We start from the raw sequence: 25253 nt of genomic DNA, 5'->3' as shown, positions 1-25253 counted from the left end.
TTTCATTGACTCTATAGAAAAACAGCTCCAAAAACGGCTGTTAAAAACGCTGCAAAAAACGCTAGTTAATTAAAAAACATCTGAAAATCAGGAGCTGTTTTCCCTTGAAAACAGCTCCGTATTTTCCGACATTTTTTGCTAAGCGTGTGAACATACCCTTATACACACTGCTGCTGCTGCTGAAGAACTATATTTTAGCCAATCAGTGGTTGACAAAAGGAGAAGTACCTTTGTGTAACAAACTCCTTCTGGAGGAAGCTTAGGTAGCGCATCTCAGTATTATGGTCAGGTTCTGACATCAGAATGTAATGATTATACAATCATTGTCCGTTGTTTTAAAGGAATCAACAGCGCAGTCAACTGCGCAATTGATTACGTCAAAAACAACGGAACCCTATCACAATGGTGACAAACGGACTTTTGCAAGCCTCATTTGCATAACTACAAAAATGGTCATAACTTGGCCAAAAATGCTAGTTTTTTAAAAATAAAAACGTTACTGTAATCTACATTGCAGCGCCTATCTGCTGCAATAGCAGATAGGGGTTGCAGAATCTGGTGACAGAGCCTCTTTAAGGGGCTTTGTATAGGATGCTGCTCTCATGGACAAAGGGAGGGGGCTGCAAAATCAAGGCAACGGTGATGTATTTACTGAAATAATAAAGTTTGTGTCATTTTGGATAGTTAATAATGTTAAAATGATACAAATACTAATGGCTGTTATTAGATAATACAAAAAAACAACAAAAAACAAATCAGTTGAATTGTATTTATCAACAGGACTAAATCTCGATGGTGATCCATAGCCCATATCTAATCTACACATCCTATATCTTCTCAGTAAGATGCATGTCTCATTTTGCAAGATTTGAGAACTAATATCCATTTGTGTCATTTCATAAAGAGTAATCTAGAAACAGTCCACCTTTTACCACAATGTCCTAACTGCAGGGCACCTGTGTAGAACTATATGGTCACAGTATGGTTTCATTCAGTAACAGAATGGTGGTATAATTCAGTCACTGTGGTGGTGATATGCGGTCATGGTGTAATGGTTTTACTGGTAATATTGCTCTTTGTATAGGGTGTTTTGTTCAGCAACCGTATAGTGGTAATATTTATTCACTATATGGCGGTATTATTTGACACATGTATAGCGGTATTACTGGTAATATTGTCCTTTATATAGTGGGTTTTGTTCAGTAACAGTATATTGGTAATATTTAATCACTGTATAGTGGTAATATTTGGACCTGGTGTAGTATATTATTTAGTAACTGTATCATTTAGAAGTATACTATCACACGTAGACTAGTGCTTTCGAATAGGCAAATTATGTGGAGGCAAAGCATTTATGGATATAGGTATATAGGTACCAGGCTTCAAAGATTTTCGTTATAAAGCATACTTCTAGATTGGTGTATGTAAGTTTATATTTTGCAGTTTGCATGCCTCTGTACATCGCTCATTTCACCAGTATACAGTATTTGTGGCGATGAAATGCAGTACTCGGCTGCTTGGCCACTCCTTCATTCTAGGTGGCGCTGTGGGGAAGAGAAATGCTTGAGGCGCTCGGTTTCGCTCGAGTGTGTCTATGGTAATGAGCTGTCCAGCACTTCAGCAGCGACAAGGGCTTTTCTAGAGCTTTGGAGAAGACGGGTCCAGTTATAGCTGCACATTGACTTCCATACTTTCCCATCCTCGAAGCGCTGACCTGCACCTGCGCCGTAACACCAATAGCAGCACAGCCAGCAGCCGGCAGCCAGAGCAGCAGCGCTGACAATAACACTGCTGAGCATCCTGAGGCTGCAGCCAAGACACGGGATCCTGATCCGAGGTGAGACCCAAGAGCCTAATGGCCCTCTGAAGACATGGGAAGGGGAGGGCTGCCACTGTTTACATAACGTTAAACGCTGCAATCACCGGTGAGTACCCAGGCTATTGTACCCCGACTGCTGCAGCCTTAACACAAAGGGCTGGGGAGAAGACATAGCGGATGGATGGGCAGGGTGTTCGCCTCACCTCCTGGGGAGATTCCAAGTGCTGTATACCCACATGCCAGTGTCATCTCTTACATGAGGGGAGTGGGCTTCTTGACCTTATGGATGTAGGGGGAGAACAGATGGCTGGAGCCGCGGAGGGGATCATATATCATCCTAAATAATTTACACATTTATTTTACTGGGAGGTGAAGGATGGGGGCTGGTAAATAATAATGCTGCGAATGCAGGAAAACTTCCGTCTCACAATGACATGAAGAAGTGGGGTCCACAGTGTTGTACTACTGACTCATATAGTACTTTATACTTTACTGCCCAGCTCTGAGCCCACAGAGGGCACTGGTCTAAGGAGGGGCTGCGCCATGGGTCACTCAAGTAGTCACTGCTGGCTGCTGCTCATCGAGAGGGACAATATATATTACATCTATCTATCTATCTATCTATCTATCTATCTATCTATCTATCTATCTATCTATCTATCTATCTATCTATCTATCTATCTATCTATCTATCTATCTAATATCTATCTATCTCATATCTATCTATCTATCTCATATCTATCTATCTATCTATCTATCTATCTATCTATCTATCTATCTATCTATCTATCTATCTATCTATCTATCTATCTATCTATCTATCTATCTATCTATCTATCTATCCTATAATCTTATATCTAATTTAGCATTACATTATTAACCCTTGGTCATATCAACCAGTAGCACCAATTCATAAACAATTAGTGAATACATATTAGGGTTATATATTAAACTCTTTTCTGGACATCTTTATCTGGTGAAAATGTCTTTGCTGTATGACATGTAGCACAATATTGGAGGAACATACAGCTATATATTGTTGTACACAAATGAACGTACTTGAACAGGCCAGAAAGCGTTACCTGCCTATATCGCACAATGGCCGTCACGTCATGAAAAGTTTTCATCACAAGTGTAAGAGCAGCAGAAATGTCTCAGCAGCGTCTATGCATATGGTGCCGGCATCTGCTCCATTTTGTAAGGCTTCATTCACCGGTGACCTTTCTATACATAAGCCCCAATGCGTTTTGGAATCTAGTGAATCGCAGGTAGGAATTGCTATTAGCAGCACAGTATTCGTTTAGCTATAATTAGAATGAGAGATTAATACAGTCCATCATAGTGTTAATCTTAACCCCTGGCAAACCTACACGCCAGATATTGCTTATTTACCGCATAGATACATGTTATTATGGATGTTTAGTGACCATGTAAATAACATATAATGTCCTATCCCTGGTTTAATATCTCAGTAAGAACAGTCAGTGTTTGGAACAATATATTAAACCATCATTATTTATAGGATTATTCACTTTTGGGAAAATGGTCATATTGTTTATGATTTTCATGTTAGGAATCTGTGCATTTTAAGTGATTCCTATGTGGCTTGTCAGTGTAGCAAAGATGAGTTTCACACTTGGCACAACTCAGTGGGATATTATCTGTTATGGTGGTTTTCTATCATCTGTCTTCACTCGGTGAACATTCCTATGGTGCTCAAAATAATGGTGATATTACAAATTCAGCTCTGCTACACCCGTTCACATGCTATTTATGTACATCGCAAGGATTTCATGGTGCAGTTTTGTTTGTGGATGTGACTATTGTCTTTATTCTGTATAACGACATTTCTACAATCATGATGGTTGGTACTGTGTAGTAAACGGATATAGAAACTCCACTTTCATTGCCCACATAAATGTTTATTAGAAAAAAAATCTCTGTCTTTCCATATCTGGCTGAGTGGGAAAATGACTCTTTATTGTGACTAATACAGACACATAGCAACTAAATGCTTTCTATCAACAGATTCACATATGTCTACACAGGGCTGCATGTCTTTATTTTACTGAGATCTAGAGGTTGTTCTGAGGAACATTCTGCGGTGTCCAGGTGTGCGGCAGGAGGTAATAGCAGCTGAAGATACTGCACTTGTACAACGGCCATTTAATACTGGCTATAGATATGTGACAGGTCAACAATTATTAATTATAATTCATATCATCACAATTTCCCTATGCATTTTTATTCATTATAATAATATCAAATTTATCTTTCTTTCTTTTTTCTTTCACAATTTCCCTATGCATTAAGAATGAGCTCTACATTAGTCTATCTATCTATCTATCTCTCTCTCTCTCTCTCTCTCTCTCTCTCTCTCTCTATCTATCTCTCTCTCTATCTCTCTATCACTGTCTGTTTAAATCCAGTTTAGTTTTTCCTATCTGCTTCCTTTTGTCATAAAAATGAAGCATTTTGCATGTTTAATGATCTTATAAATAATAAAAGACAGGTATTGCGAGGTGTAGTGGTTTTCACCCTCAATGTTTGTCCTTCATATTTTTGCAGATATTGAGCTTGATATTAGTTTACAATTAAAGTGAATCTGTCAGCAGACTTATTTGCTTTGTTTACAGGGTATTATGCATTGCAAACAATGGGGTTCAGTGCCAGGAGAGAGTATTCTGTCTAGAGCATATTACTCCCCTCTGCTTGTCCTTGCAGCTGCCTGGGATTGAGCATAACTAATAGTTGCTTTACCACACACTTGGTGACACATCTCCATAAATAAAACATCAGCATTGTCTGTAGGTCCATCAGTAATCACATGTTCTCCACCTCCATATGTTATCACAGTGAATAGGGATGAGGGCACATTTTTTAAAATCCCCAGGAAATTTAAGAAAACAGTCATGGATTTTTTTGTTTTACCCAACATCATGATAAAAGAGGCGACACACAAAATATAGAGCAGTTACTCATAGCTACCAATCAGATCAAATATTTCATTTTCTAACCTGCAATGGCAAAAAGCTGGGTTTTTATTGGTTGCTATGGGTAGCTGTTCCAGTATTTGCCTGCTTTCGTTATTGCATGATGCCCGATATAGTTTGTCTGCCACTTAGACTTTTAACTTGATCCTCAGTGATGTATAAAGTGATGTATATCTGGCATAAAGGCCACATGCACACAGAATACCTCCGTAATAAGGCATACGGCGGAACATGGCACTATTTCTTTTTCTCATGGATTCCATATTAATCTGTAAGAAAAAAACCCTCTGTTAAAACATCAGAGACAAGTATTTGCCCATGTGCATAAGCCCTTAAGCTTATAAAGCAGCTAAACAACCTTTGAGCTGGGGTAACCATATGTTTCTGTCCTAAAAGTGCAAAAAGTATTCAATGAAATCTGTGATACATTACAAAACCCTGAACTGCTTTGTTATTATTATATACCACATATCTGGAGTATTATTATAGCTCAGTTGTGTGGTGCTGATATAGTTCACATCCATATTATAAATGTATCTGGAGGGGCTAGAACTGGATGTACGTGAGACAATAAAAAAAATACAAGCAAAAAAAGTGATATGTATCCACATGTCACTGTACCAGGAGGCATGGACTTATGGCTCCAGACCTTGTAGGACAATCTGGCAGATAACCCTGAGCAGCACTTCTGCTTTGCCTTGTGATCTACAATGAAGCGGGCACCATTCCATCATGGCTGCCAATAGTCATAGGGCCCCCGCGCCTAGAGGAACTCCAGATCCGCTTCAGAATGATATGACGGCTTGCAGAGAATAATAGCTGCATTTCACTGCATAGCAAGTGTAGATAAGATTCGACTTTAGGGTAGACCAGGGTTAGAGCCTTATTAAAAAAAAAAACACTAGGATTTTTTTCCTCTTAAATAATGATCGTTGACCTGCTTACTATATGTTTCATTTTATGTCACATATTAAATATTGTCGCAGGATACAGAGAATTTAGCTAAAACGGAAGCTGAGAGATTCACTATTCATATCTTCAATTGTCTTCCAGTTGTATGAATTGACAGATTTGCATAATGTAATGTAATGATGGTTTATTTCTGCTCCTCGTAAAACGTGAATGTCCATATCTGTTTTTTACTGCCCGAGGTAGTAGACAAGGTACAAATTGTTAATGAAATAAAAGGCTTATTACTGATTCAGTTACAGGTAAGGAGATGTGTGTGCAGATGAATGGGAAATAAGACTTTGACTTTGTTCAGGGCTGAATTAGCTGTGACAGGCAATTTGACAGTAGGTTGTTATGATTATGGAGAATTGGCAGAACCTTTTTCTGATCTATTAAGGTGATACAGTTAGACTATTGTGGATTTGCAAAACTTCATATACCTTCATAACTTCTACTACCAGGACATCTAGAACTTACATGTTCTGTATTAAAGGTTTATATATATATATATATATATATATATATATATACACTACCGTTCAAAAGTTTAGGGTCACTTAGAAATTTCCTTATTTTTGAAAGAAAAGCACAGTTCTTTTCAATGAAGATAACATTAAATTAATCAGAAATGCACTCTATACATTGTTAATGTGCTAAATGACTATTCTAGCTGCAAACGTCTGGTTTTTAATGCAATATCTACATAGGTGTATAGAGGCCCATTTCCAGCAACCATCACTCCAGTGTTCTAATGGTACATTGTGTTTGCTAACTGTGTTAGAAGGCTAATGGATGATTAGAAAACACTTGAAAACCCTTGTGCAATTATGTTAGCACCGCTGTAAACAGTTTTGCTGTTTAGAGGAACTATAAAACTGACCTTCCTTTGAGCTAGTTAAGAATCTGGAGCATTACATTTGTGGGTTCGATTAAACTCTCAAAATGGCTAGAAAAAGACAGCTTTCATGTGAAACTCGACAATCTATTCTTGTTCTTAGAAATGAAGGCTATTCCATGTGAGAAATTGCCAAGAAACTGAAGATTTCCTACAACGGTGTCTACTACTCCCTTCAGAGGACAGCACAAACAGGCTCTAACCAGAGTAGAAAGAGAAGTGGGAGGCCCCGCTGCACAACTGAGCAACAAGACAAGTACATTAGAGCCTCTAGTTTGAGAGATAGACGCCTCACAGGTCCTCAACTGGCAGCTTCATTAAATAGTACCAGCAAAACGCCAGTGTTAACGTCTACAGTGAAGAGGCGACTCCGGGATGCTGGCCTTCAGGGCAGAGTGGCAAAGAAAAAGCCATATCTGAGACTGGCTAATAAAAGGAAAAGATTAATATGGGCAAAAGCACACAGACATTGGACAGAGGAAGATTGGAAAAAAGTGTTATTGACAGACGAATCGAAGTTTGAGGTGTTTGGATCACACAGAAGAACATTTGTGAGACGCAGAACAACTGAAAAGATGCTGGAAGAGTGCCTGACGCCATCTGTCAAGCATGGTGGAGGTAATGTTATGGTCTGGGGTTGCTTTGGTGCTGGTAAAGTGGGAGATTTGTACAAGGTAAAAGGGATTTTGACTAAGGAAGGCTATCACTCCATTTTGCAACGCCATGCCATACCCTGTGGACAGCGCTTGATTGGAGCCAATTTCATCCAACAACAAGACAATGACAAAAAGCACACCTCCAAATTATGCAAAAACTATTTAGGGAAGAAGCAGGCAGCTGGTATTCTATCTGTAATGGAGTGGCCAGCGCAGTCACCAGATCTCAACCCCATAGAGCTGTTGTGGGAGCAGCTTGACCGTATGGTACGCTAGAAGTGCCCATCAAGCCAATCCTACTTGTGGGAGGGGCTTCTGGAAGCATGGGGTGAAAGTTTTCCCGATTACCTCAGCAAATTAACAGCTAGAATGCCAAAGGTCTGCAATGCTGTAATTGCTGCAAATGGAGAATTCTTTGATGAAAGCAAAGTTTGAAGGAGAAAATTATTATTTGAAATAAAAATCATTATTTCTAACCTTGTCAATGTCTTGACTATATTTTCTAGTCATTTTGCAACTCATTTGATAAATATAAGTGTGAGTTTTTATGGAAAACACAAAATTGTCCGGTGGACCCCAAACTTTTGAACGGTAGTGTGTGTATATATATATATATATATATATATATACTTTCTGTGCAGGATATATATTATTTACATGTTCTACCGAGAGTGTAGAGGTTACAGCTGTCATCTACAGTAGACCTTTGGTATAGTAGATTCTCTACAGTATACATCTGGTACAGTATAGTATCTACAGTATATATTAAGTCTCTAAAGTATATATCTGGTGCAGTATAGTATCTATAGTATTTATCTAGTCTCTACAGTATGTATCTGGTACAGTATAGTATCTACAGTATATATCTAGTCTCCGCAGTATATATCTGGTGCAGTACATTCTCTACAGTATATATTTGATATAGTACAGTCTCCAAAGTATATATCTAGTCTCTAGAGCAGTGGTTCCCAAACTTTCTGAGGCCGGAACCCACTTTTGGCTGAGACTTTTGTTTGGGACTCCACACTACCGTAATTAACCCCATTTTGTCTGATGTATGTCATCATCATTCGTAGTTAGATGCTGGTACTTAGCTCAATTCGAAAAATAAGTTCCTACAACATTGAAAACAACATGCGGGCAGGGAATGGGGTGAGTTCAAGTTATCCTACTGCTGTTCGTCGCTGAGGCCCAGCTATCCCTGCTGATTTTAGGTCATGTGACCAGACCTGTTCATCAGTGGCCATCATATACGAAGCTTGGGGTTTTGCACTTGGGGGTGAAACACTCTGAGTGAGCCCCAACCCAACGGGCCCCCCACACAGTATAATGACCTCTTATTTTACCCCACACAGTATAATACCTTTATAGTGCCTACCTACACAGAATATTGCCCCTAAAGCTGCCCCCATAGCTGCCTTTATTCAGTATATTGCCCCATAGCTGTCCGCCATACTCAGTATAATGCCTCCATACTGCCTAATAAAAAATAATCAAATAATTACTCACCTATTCCCGTTCCCACGACAAGTGGTGGAGATCCTTCTGCTCCTCTGGAATGTGCAGTGTGTGGCTTGGCACAGACAGGCGTGATGACGTCACTACATCACACCTGTCTGTGGCGAGCCGCTCTCGGCATAGTGAATGCTGGAGCAGTGAGCCGTCTGCTCCTTGCTCCAACATTGAATTCAACTGTAACTGACGCAGATACAGTAGAAACCAGGACATTGGTTCGTGGCTCGCAAACTCCCAGAGGTCTTCGTCTTCACACGACCTCCGCAGAGGGTCGCGACCCACAGTTTGGGAATTGCTGCTCTAGTGTATATATCTGGTACGGTATATTCTTTACAGCATACATCAAAATACGAGACAGCACTCCTCAACTAGTGAAAAAAGTGGGTTTATTCACCACATGTGACATTTTAGCCCTACTCCATGGGGCCTTTCTCAAGACTGAGGGAGTGCTGTCTTGTATTTTGGAGTTTTTGACTAAGTATCTAGGGACACTGGTAATGTGTCCACACAGGAATATTGCACCCTGATTACACGGATTTTAGAAAAGGAGCTTCTTTTTTACTTCTTTTTTATATATTTTTATATATATATATATATATATATATATATATATATACCAGTCCTTCTCAATAAATTAGAATATCATAAAAAAGTTAATTTATTTCAGTAATTCGATTCAAAAAGTGAAACTCATATATTATATAGATTCATTACACCCAGTGTGATCTATTTCCAGCAGTTTTTTCTTTTACTGTTGATGATTATGGCTAACAGTTAGGGCCATTTCAGATGTTGCGTAAATACTGCGGATTTTCCGCGACGGAATCCGTTGCGGAAAATCCGCAGCAAATACAGTAGCAGCAAAGTGGATGAGATTGAACATTGACCAGTACCGCTCAGAAATTGACCTGTGACGCGGAAATTCATTTCGCAGCATGTCAATTGTCTTTACGTAAAAGCTGAATTCAATGGGGATGTAAATCAATATTAAATAGCAGTTGTTCCATTTTTTGCAGCGGATTCGCGGAACTCAGAAAAAAACCTATTAAACTTACCTTGTAATCTGTATTTCATCCTCCTGGGATAACGCTTCATCTCATGTGACTGCCGCTGCAGCCAATCACAGGCTGTAGCGGTGGTCACATGGATGAAACGTCATCCCAGGAGGCTGGCCTGGATGACGTCAGAGCGCCGGCCTCCTGGGATGACGCTTCATCCCAATCACAGGCTGCAGCGGTCTCCTGGGATGAGACATCATCTCAGGAGGCCGGTCTGCTAGCTTGCCGGTTAAGTGCTGCAGTTTTTCGCAGCGGATAGGTGTCAGCATGGGCAGTCTCACCAGCGCTGCGGCTACGCAGCCCCAAACGCAGCAAGCTGAGATGCACTGTGCATTCTGACAAATTTCTATCATCGCGTTAACATTTTCAGCAATTAATGAGCATTAATGAGCCTTGAGCACCCATCACCTAATTGCTGGTTCACTGTTTGTCCTTCCTTGGACCACTTTTGTTAGGTATTAATCACTGCATACTAGGAATACCCCACCAGACCTGCCATTTGGAGATACTCTGACGTAGTCGTCTAGCCATCATAATTTGGTCCCTGTCAAAGTGGCTCAGATCCTTTTGCTTGTCCAATTTTCCTGCTTCCAACACATCAACTTCAAGAATTGACTGTTTACTTGTTGCCTAATATATCCCACACCTTGTCAGGCGCCATTGTAACAAGATAATCAATGTTATTCACTTCACCTGTTAGTGGTGGTAATCTTTTGGCTAATCGGTGTATATCTCGTCGAATACAGTATAATATCGTATATATTTGGTACATTAGAGTCCCTACATTACGTATCTGAGAACTGGGTGACATTGAATTCGAGCCTTGGGAGTAGATTTATTGTTTATTTAATTAGAACCAGTGATAAAGGAACTTAGTCTATGTATTGTTTTATATTTATATACATCTAGAAAAATTACCCAGCGCTGCCTGGGTATAAAGTGTGGGTCTGACTGTTTGTTCACTGGATTGGTTCCAAGGGTTCCCAAGAAGCCAATTCATGTCCCAATTTTTTTGTTTATGGGGAAATCGCTAGTAGCCCTATACACCCTGGCAATTACACACTGTTCACTTCATTTTACCCTCCTAAATACCTAACAGCTAAACTGGTAGGAGATGGACTTATAAGACATTATGACAGTGCCTGTTGATAAACATTGGCAGTTTTAATGCCAGGTGCATAGACATTAAGATTTTTACCTGATCGAACTCCGGAGCAGGCAACATACAATTGTCCATGCGAGAAACATGCAGAGTCCATATTTATGCCAGCCAACTGCAATGATTGGCCTTGGACCTTATTTATCGGGATTTCAAACGATAGCTTAACTGGAAACTGTAATAGTTTAAAAGGCATTGTGTCATCTGAGTTATTCTGTGGAATTCATGAAATAAAAACTTCTGCTCCAGCAGCACATCCAGTGGATGGTTACTTCAAGCGCGTGGGGATGGCAAGTTTTAATGCAAATCCTGCTTCCATTACAGTCTTGGTGCATCCAGATTTCTCAAGAGAATAACTGGAACACCAACCTTTAGATCCAAGTGATGAGGAGGCATGCCAGTTGGATCTTTAAAAACTCAACTGGGTACAGCACTATCTGTTCTGAATCTATTGTGGTGTCAATGAAGTTGCAAGAATAAACTAATCCTGGCAACTCATTAAGAATTTGCAAGTTGATTGTGTTTACCGCATCATTACTTGGAGCCAAAATACCTCTCTTACATATCCAATCATGGTAAAGAGTCCCTCCTTTGTTAAACTGAATGCCAATGTTAGGAAACACTGCTCTTTTGAGGTGCTCTGGTGACTTTACAGTCCTGCAGAAATCAGTAATAAGTGGTATATTGCCACCTGCATCTTGTTGGAATACACCATTGCCAAGCATGAGAAGAAATTGGGAGAATTGATGAGCAGATTCATCTCCAAAAATATTTGATCTCATGTTGGTTGTCAGAGTAGGCCTCTAAACCTGATGTCAGAGCGCAGATGCCTTAAGGCATGCATTCAGCTAATCAGCCATGGTTCCCTTTGGTATTATAGGCAAGGTCTGCCTGAAGTCACCTGCAAGCGAGAACAAAGCCCCACCCATTAGTTGGATTTTATCTCTTAAGTCTCTCAGTTTTCGGTCTAAGGGTATGTGCACACGATAGCAGGCATTTACGTCTGAAAAGACAGATTGTTTTCAGGAGAAAACAGCTGCCCCGTTTCAGCCGTAAAAGCTCTTCCTCGTATTTTGCGAGGCTTGTCTGACAGCCTTAAATTTTGAGCTGTGCTTCATTGAGTTCAATGAAGTACGGCTCAAATTACGTCTGAAAGAAGTGTCCTGCACTTCTTTTTACGAGGCTGTATTTTTACGCGTCGCCGTTTGACAGCTGTCAAACGACGACGCGTAAATGACAGGTCGTCTGCACAGTACGTCGGCAAACCCATTCAAATGATTGGGCAGATGTTTGCCGACGTATTGTAGCCCTATTTTCAGACGTAAAACGAGGCATAATACGCCTCGTTTACGTCTGAAAATAGGTCGTGTGAACCCAGCCTTATGGTTCCATAGCACGTAAAGTGAACAAAACCTCTATTTTGCCAATCACAACCAATCTATGTTGGCCATAGGATATGGTTGGATCATAATTGAAGGCAGCATCATGCATGAAAGCCCATTCATTAGCACGCTGAACATGATGTGCTCTATCAGTTTGCTTTCTGGCCTGGGTTTGGGCAGGAGTCTCTGCGCTTCTGAGAGCCACCTGTCTGATCTGTTTCTGAGAGAAAGCCGGGTCTGAGTTTGCTGAGGAGTTTCAGCAGCTCGAGCAGCTAGGATTATCTAGTAAAGTGCACTAATTCAGTGCTTATCTTTTCAAGGTCCCTTTTTGAAAATGAAAGTAGTAACCTGATTGGTTGCTATGGGCAACCGTTCCACTGTACCTCCCCATCTAGGATAATCTAGTAAAGTGCACTACCTGCTACTGCCAGATAAAAATATCTATACTATAAAAGAGAATGTCTGCATTCGCTTTTATAGTATTGGATCGTGATCCTGTGATAATAGCTCATAACAGAGAACAACCATAAGGTCGGGACCTTTACGAAAAACTTCCTGGACACCCAATGTACCTACTTGCCAAATTTGGCGTCAAATGATTCAGGCATTTTGTTGCCTATAGAGTACAGACAAACAGACATGACTGATAACAGATAACAACGGCAAGGTTGAGACCTTTACGAAAACCTTCCTGGACATCAGATGTACCTATATGCCAAATTTGAGGTCAAATGATTCAGGTGTTTGGATGCCTATAGAGGACAGACAAATAGACATTTCACTTTTATAGTATAGATAGGTTGAAAAGAGGGAGACAAAGGTAAACTTCATACTGAACAAGGTCATATGGATGACTAGTGTGCGTAGATGTTACACTTACTCTAAAATAAAGGTTGGGTTACACCTCGGTATCAATTGCGCATACCATACATCCTTAGAATTACATTGCGTGGCACCTTTCTGTAAACAGTTACAGTGCAGAAGGACATTGACAAGCGGTTGTCCTTTTTAGGATAGGAAGCTGATGTAGCCATAACCTGAAGGTCACCAGGACTTCTGTAGCCACAGGTGTGTTGCAAATGGACAAGTAACAGAATTGTATGGTAGATAATTCCTTACATAGCAAGCAAACAAACACAGTTTTGAGTATAGATTTCATGTCTTCAGCACAGTTTAAAAAGGTCCAAACACATAGAATTGATTACAATCAAATTTGCATATTTTTATAATCAAATATTGTAAGTTTTTATATTCATTTTATATATTGTAAACTTCATACCCAGCTGAATCTTATATTACCTTAATCATGTTAATGCCTTAGCTGACCGCCATGTATAGATCTGTCCGTCCGTCCGCCTGCCTGTCTGTCTATCTGATCGGTTTATATCCCTCACGATACAATGGATGGAAAATCTAGACAAAAAATCTGCTACAATAGATAGAGCGCATGCACTGAAATCCACACAGTTTTTTTCTACTACATGTGAATAGGGTTTTACAAAACTTTCAATGTACTGTGCTTTGTTGGGGAATATCAGTGCAGAATTCACACCAAAAATTTGCTCCATCCGCGTGTGGATCCACTGGCCAATCTGCCGCAGATATCCAAGATTTTCAGCTGTGGATTACTGCCGCTAATTTTCGAAACAATGTGTAAACATAGTCCAAATGTGAACAAGTCATATTACCTTCTTAAATGCCTTAAAATACTCCTATAATTTACAGCATGCTATGCTATACTACCAGTTTGATATGTATAATCGGGGTCACTAATTTTCAGTTTTTGGGACACTGCTTTTGCTACGGTTTTTGTCTTTTGTTGATGTTTTTTTAAATCAGTATTTATTGTATGCTTCAGTAAGAGAGTGAATAGCATTTCTGTACTGGCATTGGTAGTTTTGTTGCACGGTGCTCTGTGCTCTCCACATGCAGTCCTTTTTGTTTAGTACAAGTTCTTCTTGTACTAAATCCACTTATATCAGTCATATGAAAAACAAGAATAAGAATATTTTAGCTGAGCGTTTATTTCTTTATCAAAGCTAAAATGTACCCTTAGCATGCGTTATGTGAAGAATATTCACATATATTTACATTGGCATTGAGAACAAATGTCACTGGTATTGTTGTCCCTATACTATCATGATAGGGTGGACCTTACAGTAAACATTGTCTCACTGTGCAAATTGTTTCTGCGAGTTCCTTATAGTTGTTTTTTATATGAACTCTTCTTATCCATACCTGAGTATTACAGTACAGTCAATAAATCCCGTTATGGGGCTATGTAAGTATAGATGTCCCTTTCTTAAAGGGTAACTAAACGTTCAACAAACTTCTGACATGTCATAGTGACATGTCAGAAGTTTTGATTGGTGGGGGTCCGAGCACTGAGACCAAGACCGATCGCTAAAACGAAGCTGCAGAAAAGCTCGTAAGAGCGCTGAGCCGCTTCGTTTCTGATTGGCTTTTTCCGTAAAGCCGATGCACCGGTGTACGGGCTCATAGAGTCCGTACACCGCTACATCGATTTACAGAAAAAGCCAAACAGAAACGTAGCCACTCAGTGCTCACCCGAGCGCTCACTGCCGCTTCATTTTAGCGATCGGTCTGGGTCTCAGTGCTCGGACCCCCACCAATCAAAACTTCTGACATGTCACTATGACATATCAGAAGTTTGTTGAACTTTTAGTTAAACGAGCCTGTCCTGATGACATAAGAAGAACTACCAGCATTTATTCATGCACTGTGTTATACATAGTATGCATTAGCCACAATGCCTGGAGCCTCCCTTGAAGATGTTTTTTTAGTTAGAGACAATACTAACACATTACATAAGTGTAGTGCTAACTTTTTTTTTATACAGCAGCCCCATTTGGAACTGTTTGTGCCCATGTCATCCCCGGCAAACAAACATGTTCAGTTGTCTTTGGTCTTTACTGGCTAGAGATCCAGCAGGATCCGTTGCAAGACCTTTCCATCATATTTGCCATGGCTTGTTTTAAAATAGACAGAGCCTTAGGGTTCACGCACACGGAAAAGTATTGTGCATAGAGTTTTGGGGTCCCTATGGTTATATTTTAGAGAGACATAGATACTTGATGTGCTGCTGTATGGAGCCTCCGTGATTCACCGTCTTCTCTACTAGAAGCGATGTGCCTAGGGGAGAATACCTTCAGAATACTGCATGCATTGGAGCATGCCACGATTTGTTTTCTCACAGATTTTGTATCAATTTGTAAGAAAAAAAACCATCTGTGTACCAGACCATGGTATAAAATTGGAGGCACACAGAGTTACAATATAGTCTCATCGCAGTCTATAGGTGCGAGTATGAGTATTACGAGTTCATACATGTTTGTGTGTGTGAGGCCTTAGTCGGTTACCCCATGCTATTAAAAGAATAGCATGTATGTATAACTTATGTTTATAAATCTTCTTTAAGAAAAGTATTATGAATTTCAGGTGCCTATATTTGGCTTCCTGTCTTTTCTTATAAATAGGAGTTTATTTATAATGACATTTAATGTGTGGATACAGTTTGCAATAAATCATATTACAATTAACTCCCCAGCGTGTAATAGTTGACAGTTTAACCTTTAGTTGATGTTTCATCAGTAATTTTCCAGCAAAAATGACATTTTTCTTGTTGTTCGATAGAACTTTTAGACATACAATGCTCGGAGCTGATAGTACTGGTAGTCAAGATGCAGAATGAGAGCAGCACAGTGAATCCTTTCCCTGCATCAATGCATTGGTCACATATGAAACGTGGCAAATAGCAGGGAGTTCATAATGATACTGAGCGATCCTTCTCAAGCTTTATGATGTATCTGTGAAATTGCGTTTTTGATAGAGGACTTTATGATCCAAAGCAGAGCACATATTTGCCTCCTTTTGTTGCACAGCAGTTCTGTCATTTTCCCTGCCTTAGATGTGTGTTGTTCCTGCAGTAGTAATTGGTGGAAGAACAGATGGTGAATGTTAAGCCTCTGACGGTGTTTCTATTAAAGAAGCAGCACAGAATTTTTAAGGAGGCTGCAAGAGATGATAATATAGCGATCTCTCAACTGTAATATATTGCCAGTCAAAGCCACTGCCATATTATGCACTTTTTATTGTAGAAGTAATTAAAACTATGGGGCTATGAATTACCTGCAGCATTGTCCTATTTGTCATTTTTCTATGGTGTCTATTATTTATACAGTGATTCAGTGCAGCAGCTGGTTCCGGGACTCGAATGGTAGAAGAACAACTTTCCAGTGCCATTGTTAGCTGCTGTATCTTGTTCCATCTATACTAATAAGTAAGAATAGGAGTAAAAGAGATATTACTAGACTTTACACAAGAGGACAATTCTAATATATAGGGACAATTTTGTTATATATAGTAATTATATATAGGGTTAATAGTAATTCAAAGAACTATGAGAGGATGAAACAAGCTACAGTTCTAAACAAGTATCAAAACTGCTTGGTTAGGGGTCTGTAATGTTCTCCTAAAACATCATGACTGATCTGAATGATTTTAGACATGTAGAAGCATTAACGTTATCAATGGGCAAGTAAAAGAGGTCCAACAGGATTTTATATTTGCGGATAATAGAGCTGAAACCTTGTAATATCCACTCAGCCGAGAATTGGTTAGGTACACCATTCTAGTTGTGGATAGAACCTCCTTTGCCTTCAGAACAACCTGAATTGACGTGGATTCTACAATGTGTTAGAATCATTCATTAGAGATTTTGGTCTATGTTGATATGCTGCACTTGTTTGCCGTAAATCACCCATTCCATCACATCCTAGAGGTGCTCTGTTATCTTGAGATATGGTGACTCTGCAGGCCACTAGAATACTGAACTTTTTGTCATGTTAATAGTACTAACTTGAGATGATGTGCGCTCTGTAACAAGGTGCATTATAATGCTGGAAGCTATTAGAAGATGGATAGACTTTGGCCAAAAAAAGAGTCTACATGGCTTTTGCTTTTAATTCAGATTTGTATTAAGCGGTCTAATGTCTGCCAAGAATACATTCCCCATGCCACTGCACCACCACCAGCCGTTACTGTTAACTTAGGGCAAAGCATGAGGGATCCATGAATTTATGTTGTCTACTCTAAATTATAACACTTTTGTCCACATGGACAGAAACTGAGATTCAATATACCTCAACATCTTCTGTAAATCTTTAACTTTCTATTTTTTGCAAAACCGTGCCCGCTGTAGCCAAGGTTTGACATGCCGTGTGTTTGCTGATATTCTTCTGTATACCATTATTGTAATGCTTGTCGTCGTGAACCAGTCTGGCCATTCTCTATTCCCCGAATCCGCATTTACAGCCCATCAAATTGGAATTTATTGGAGTATTTGTTTTTTTCTTTGTAATTATACTTTTGTTCATGAAAGTCCCAGGACATCAGCCATGGTCAAAGTCACTGACATCACTTTATCTTCTTACTATCATTTAATTGTCTGATTAGATATATATCCTGGTGGATACAGCAGTGTACCTAACAGGAAAGTGGCCCCTAAGTGAACATGCTTCTGCAGCTCGGTCTTAGAACTCATAACATATTATTTGTACATATAATTGATGGAAAATGCCTTTAAAGCCCCTTGTATGCAAAGTACCTTGTAGGCCTACTTTCAGATACCCCTATAATATCAGAAGTCTGGCTTTTGTTACTTTTCGTACTGTATATACACTGAAAATTTACCAACAAAATGTAGATGGGCAATACAGAGTAGCTAGGCAATTAGCTTTCACCTAGAAGTAAGGGCATGAAAATAAATGTCTGATTATCTTGTTTTCTATGGGCTGCTGAACATTTGTTTTCTAAGTAAATAGCCCCCAGAGACTTTTGTAGCTGTCAAGAAACCCTGATGCTTAAAAGAAAAAAAAGAAAGAAATTTCGAACAAACTATTTATTTTCCAAAAAGAATCTCTAGAGAAGAAGACTGAACAAATTAGAAATCCTCAAAGCTGGAGGAATATCCGAGAAGAAAGCAATGTACAGGAACATATAATTTCTCTTAGACTCTATTCAGATGACAGGGAAACTCGGGTGTGTGACGGCCGTCACGCGGCTGCATTGAAATCAATGCATATCTATGGGGTTATTCACACGGCCAGTTCTTTAACAGACCATGTAAACGGGCCGGGAAAAATTTATAACGTGCTATTTTTGCCTGTTTTCCCTGATCCCTCAATAGACTCAAGTCTATGAGGGATCCGTGAAAATGGGTCCCGCACTGGTGCAGATCGGTCATGAAAAACGTATGTTTTTCACGGCCGAATTGACACCCGATCGTATGAATAAAGCCTTAGCCACTTTACGATTTTGCAGTTAATTTGTAAATAATTCAGCAGGAGGCACATGAATGACCATGTTCTGGTTGGTGAGCCCAAGTAGAAAAAGATTGAATAGATCCTTTGGATAGGTGATAAGGTTCAATCTGGGTTAAAACCCATGTATATAAAAACATCCATTTGAAATATTCGATGCAGTATCTAATGCAGTATCTTTGTATCCATCTTGTTTTTTGTTATTATTTGTTTCTGATTTATACATATAAAAATATTCTGCCAACATGATACTACATATCTAATGGCAGGTTTGTGTCCTCCTCTAATTTTGATGTATAGCCAAATGAAACGTCAGTGACAAAGCACACAAAGTTACACCTGCTTAAAAATTCATACTGACTCATGTTAACGAATTCAGAAGAAAATTGTAACCAAATGGAAAACAAATCCGCTTGCTTAGATGTGAATTACATATATTAGGTTGGTTTCACAGCTCTGATACAGCCTCATCTAAGTTCTGTTTAGTAAAACCGTGGTAGGTGAAGGAGTTGCACCACAGTAGGAACGTTGAAATTCGGCCGTATTATGGCTGTATGAAGCCAGTATTTCTCCGCAAACATTTATAATAAAAGCCAATTTGTGGACTACTATTAGGAATCTGTGTAAGTGATGACCATACATATTATTGCCCAATTTAAGGGTCTAACTGGAATACTAGAGTACTAGGGTCTCCTCTTGTGGGCCCAGGCTCTGACACAATAATGGGCCCCAAAGGTCCAGCATTGTTATCCAGTATCAACATTCATTGTTTACTTCCAGTGGATACAATTCTGTCCAAGGTCATGTGATGGACACACAGGTGCCGGGATAGTTAGAAGACACAGTTCTAAAACACATACTGTAACTAACAAGCCGTGCACCTGTGAGTTCATCACATGACCATGGACATAATCTTATTCACTGGAAGTAAAAAGTGAATGTTCCCACTGAATGACGACCGTGAGGAATAAATACATAAAGTATATTTGAAAATTGCATAACTTTTAATTATACAAAAAAATTAGAAACCGGACAACTCCTTTAATATTGTTATGTAGGCTCTAGGAATGTATAATCTGTGTTTTCTGTTTAAAATCTTCCCTTCTACGGTTCTGGGTTTCTTTTAAAGAGTTTATGAAACATGTTCAACCTTTTTTTTTTTTATCCGTGGTGATTTCCTATTTACTAAAGGGACACTAAAACTCAGCCGCATCAGTGTAATGCTTGACTTGGCAACAAAGAGTGTAGCTTTCTTACAAGGCATCTGAGGGCACATTAAAGCCTCATTAGGTTGGCTAAAAACATTTGTTGGAATGATCTCATTGGCATAGTCCTTGGTATAGTCCCCTGGCGTGGTCATAGCTATACAACTACTTTCAATTGAGCAGCACGAGGAAGGGGGGGGGGGGGGGGGAGTTGTCTATATAAATAAAATCAAAGAAATGTAAAATAGTGTGTTTTTTCTTATAGGATTTTGAACCATTTGAATATGTTTCCAGATAAACATGAAATGACTGTATATAATATAATTGCTTCTTTTTTTTAATATGATTTACGGAAAAAACTTGTGGTATCTAACTAGTTACTGTTAGAAGCGTTAAATTTTCAGTGTTCACATAAATATATGAGAGAGAATCTGTGGCAAAGGTGTTTCATTTCACCATCTGTCTTTTGCAGGTTGTTCTATCACTTAAAGGGAATGTGCCATCAGAAAATAAACTATTTAAATAACATTTTTATGTTAACTATATATTTTAAGAATTTTTGGTGATTTGTTTTTAATTGTTTTTATTTGTCATTATCTATATTTATAAATAATCCAAAAATCTTGCAGTTTTCATTCTGGCCACTGAGCCTTACAATAGATTGACACTTCCTGTTCTGTAGAGATCACTTCTCAGGAGCCCTCTCATTATCATCACAGGCAGGATTACAATGAAATAAAACATCTATATCTCTATATATAACACACGATCCACCATTGACAATAGGTGGTGGACACATCTCCCCTCCGATCCCTTATTGTACTATGACCTCTGCACAGGTCACAAAGCATGTCTAGGAAACTCTCCCACAGAAGTCATTGGGTCAGCTTCAGACTATTTGTTTCCTATGGTCTATCTGACATTCCCTTTATATATTATAAAGTCTCAACCTACGGGCTCAAACACATTACCGTATTATGAACCTGTACTAGTCCAGTGCTAGTCCGCGCTAATGTTATTCCAGGGAGGTTTCTACCACTGCATGAAAAACAAGCTGTGGCATGCTCCATTGAATGCCATGCTGTTTTTCCACTCTACAAGTTAATAGAGACTAAAAAAATCTACCGTGCGAAAAGAGTGTACGATTTCGATCCCTACAATAATTGTAGTCGAAGTGTAATAAGTGCATCGATGGGTCAAACAGCTAGGGAAAAAATAGTTTTATATTTTGTTACAGTACCGATGTGGAACTCATACCAAACCCATACACATCCATACAGAGTGCGGTATGGCACCATATTTTTTATGTCTACTATGCACAGTAGTTGCTATATTATAAAAGAGGTATAAATATTTTTAGTTTTGACATTTCACACATCCTAATAAAATTCACATAATAAACATAGCTATTAGAAAAGGGAAGAGGCAAAATAAAAATAGATATACTGAATACTTGAATTGAAATTCATGTTGATGTTATTTGCAGAAATCAATAGGTTTTTTTGTTCGGATAAACACTAGGTTGGAGGTCAAATAAGGAATAGTATACTGAATTTCATATAGCAGACATGTGTAGTAAAGCTTTTGTCAATCATCAGAGCATAAATAATGTAACCTGTGAAAACATTGCAGAAGATGAGTGGCTTCTACAGTTCTCAGATATAGTAAATAAACGGGACGTATGTGACATTGAGATTTGTTGAGTGCTTTGTGGAATTTTTATTTGCAGCTTGTTTCAGTGCTGCTCCAGTATATAGATTGTAAAGAATATTTACTGAGAGATGGGTTTTAGTAAACCCGCCTTAAAATATTACAAGTATAGGAGACAAGTGTACATATATTACCAGCGTTCTACCAACAAAGTGTTCACCTCCATTGTGAGTTTCTGTCGGAGGTTTCATGACTTTTGATGGCAAGAATAGCACAGCATGCAGTGCTATTCTTGCCATCAAAATTACGGAAACCTTGACGGAACCTCAGACTGACCCCATTATAAGTCAATAGGGTCTGTCAGGCAGCACTTAGATCCTTTTTATGACGAATCTGGCACATTGTCATGGCTTCCATTATAAACGATAGCCATGATACCTGTATTATCAGAGCCATAAGGTTAATAAACAGGAAAACATAAAATCAGTATACAGGAATACAGAGTGATGCAGGAATTATTATATATTGCTAGAAAAAGTACCAGGCGCTGCCCGGGCATAACGTGTCTGTCTGTCTGTTTGTGTGTTCATTGGATTTGTTCCGAGGGTGCCCAGGAGGCCAATCCATGCCCTCATATATTCTTGGTTTACGGGGAAATTGCTAGTAGCCCTATATACCACGACAGTTACACACTGTTTATTTCAATTTTAACTTAATGCATCAGCCGGGCTCATATTTAGGACAACCGCTACACCAACGCCTCTAATCTTTGCCAGTCACTGCACTGGTTTCCCATCCCCTTCAGAATAAAATTCAAACGTATTACTCTTACCCACAAAGCTCTCCACAGTGCTGCACCTCCTTACATCTCCTCCATCATCTCTGTCTACCACCCTACTCGGGCTCTACGTTATGCTAACGACCTTAGATTAAAATCCTCCATAATCCGAACCTCCCACTCCCATCTCCAAGATTTTTCTCGTGCTGCACCAGTCCTCTGGAATGTGCTACCCCAGACAATAAGATTAATTCCCAATATCCCCAGTTTTAAACGTGCCCTGAAAAAACATCTTTATAGACAGGCATATAACATTCCCTAATCTGACTCCTTTCCATGGGCCCCCTTTTAGATTAGTAATCAGAATAAGATTCCCTCACACTCCTTCATTTCATGTCCGTCATACAAGGATACTGGCTAGTGACCGGCTCATTCAGCTTTGTGTACCACCCCATGTGTATATAAAATGGCTGGACTATTGTACAGAGCAAACACTGTTACACTTTGTGTCTCCCTTATTTCCTCATAGATTGTAAACTCTTGCGGGCAGGGTCCTCATTCCTCAGGTTTGAATTGTAAATTAACTTTGTCACTATGTAATGTCTGATATTGTCTGCTTCATGTTCCCTCTAAATTGTAAAGGGCTGCATAATATGTTGACACTATATTAATAAAGATTATTATTATTAACTTCCTAAATACCTAACCGCTAAACTGGTAGGAAATAGTCATAACTATGACAGAGCCTGTTGATTAACAACATTGGCAGTTTTATTACCAGTTGGCCATAGACTATGGTTGGATCATAATTGAAAACAGCTTCATGCCCACTCATTAGCACGCTGAACATGATGTGCTGACTGGCCTGGGTTCGGGCAGGAGTCTGAGTCTGTTGCTGAGAGAGCCTGAGTTTGCTGAGACGTTTCAGCAGCTCGAGCAGCAGTATGACGCATTTGATCAGCTTGCAGTTTTGCAAGAGGAGTCTCTACGCTAGTAAGGCTATGTTCACACTGAGTATTTTGCCGAGTTTTTTGACGCGGAAACCGCGTCGCAAAACTCGGCAAAAACGGCCCGAGAACGCCTCCCATTGATTTCAATGGGAGGCGTCGGCGTCTTTTTCCCGCGAGCAGTAAAACTGCCTTGCGGGAAAAAGAAGCGACATGCCCTATCTTCGGGCGCTTCCGCCTCTGACCTCCCATTGACTTCAATGGGAGGCAGAGAAAGCGTATTTCGCGCTGTTTTATGCCCGCGGCGCTCAATGGCCGCGGGTGAAAAACGGCGCGAAAATCGGCGTGCAGGGAGAGGAAAATCTGCCTCAAAGTTCCAAACTGAATTTTGAGGCAGATATTCCTCCCCCAAAATACTCCGTGTGAACATAGCCTAATGCAGCTTTCCTCCTGGCCATCAGTAATCTGGTTGGTTGCTTTGGGTAACCGCTCCCCTGTACCTTCCCATCTGGGATTATCTTGTAAAGTGCACTACCTGCTACTGCCAGATAAAAACATATTTGCTATAAAAGCGAATGTCTGTATTCGCTTTTATAGTATTGGATCATTATCATGTGATAATGGCTGATAACAGAGAACAACAGCAAGGTCGGGACTTTTACGAAAATCTTCCTGAACACCTGATGTACCTATGCGCCAAATTTGGGGTCAAATAGTTCAGGTGTTTGGATGCCTATAGAGGACGACAAACAGACATTCGCTATAATGGCTCGTAACAGAAAACAAATGCAAGGTTGGGACATTTACGAAGACCTTCCCAGACACCCGATGTACCTATGTGCCAAATTTGTGGTCAAATGGTTGAGGCGTTTGGATGCCTATAGAGGACAGACGAACAGACATTCACTTTTATAATATAGAAAAGCAGAGTTCCCCAGCTTCACACTGGTCCATTTGTTTGTTGTTTGTGTGTGTGGTTAACTACTTGCCTACACAGGACGAGCATTCTCATCCTGTGTGACAGCTGTGTCCGTGCACGATCAGGGGTGGGGCAACGACTGTAATACCCAGCCCTGCTCTAATGGCGGAGAGAAGAGAAACCTCTCTCCACCGTTAACCCCTTGAATGCCACAATCAAAACTGATTGCGGCATTTCAAAGTAAAGAGGAGGGGGGACTTCCCTTTGATCGCGTCACTGAATATCCCTGTGACGCAATCAAAGCCCATAACTTGTATGGCCAGACAAACTAGGGTCCTTTTGGAGGACCCCAGGGCTGTCTGACCATATTTCCTGTTAGGCCATACTGAGGTATGCCCTAACAACTGCCTGTGTAGAATCAGTACACAAGCTAATGTACTGGCATATAGATATATGCCAGTACAATACAGTTAAAAAACTGGCCTTAAGGGATTAAAAACTTAATTTCCTCCTTATATGAAGCCAACATTGCCAATAAAGTCCAAGTTCACGGTTGCTTTTTGGAGGCATGACTGGTCTGAAAGGGGCTCAATTTATGAGAATGCTGAAATCCACGTTCTTGGTTCTGTTGAGAGATTTCAGAAGCTCGGGCAGCAGCCTTGCGCTTTGCCACAGGAGTCTTTCGTCTAAGTGCAGGGTTTTTGGAGGCATGACTGGTATGAAAGGGTTTCAATTCATGAGAATGCTCAAATCCAGTATAGGTACATTTCGTCTACGTCGATTAAAGAAAAATTGCTTGGTTGTTATGGAAACCTGGTCTAAAACTGTGTATGTGAGTGAGGCTAATAATAAAGGACCTGCAAGCTTTTATTGGCTAGTTCGGGTCATGTATACAAATATATATATATATATATATATATATATATATATATAGGGATATATGTTCATATGTGTAGTGCTTTTCACAGACTCATAACTTTTTAAT

At 39.7% G+C, this 25253-nt stretch overlaps 1 protein-coding gene across 4 annotated transcripts in view; it reads left to right on the top strand.

Moving 5' to 3' along the window:
- Positions 1-1611: 1611 nt before the first annotated feature.
- Positions 1612-25253, top strand: part of SRRM3 (serine/arginine repetitive matrix 3) — a 371076-nt gene continuing 347434 nt past the window's right edge. For 3 of the 4 annotated variants that reach the window (XM_075852986.1, XM_075852985.1, XM_075852983.1), the window contains exon 1: positions 1612-1925. The gene's annotated coding sequence lies outside the window, so the exon portion shown is untranslated. The remainder of the gene's footprint in view (positions 1926-25253) is intronic. The other variant, XM_075852984.1, reaches the window with a different exon arrangement.

Source organism: Rhinoderma darwinii, chromosome 2 (genome assembly GCF_050947455.1).
Source record: "Rhinoderma darwinii isolate aRhiDar2 chromosome 2, aRhiDar2.hap1, whole genome shotgun sequence".
NCBI lineage: Eukaryota > Metazoa > Chordata > Amphibia > Anura > Rhinodermatidae > Rhinoderma > Rhinoderma darwinii.
The sequence above is the reverse complement of the archived record's forward strand: the minus strand, read 5'-3'. Positions and strand labels throughout refer to the sequence as shown.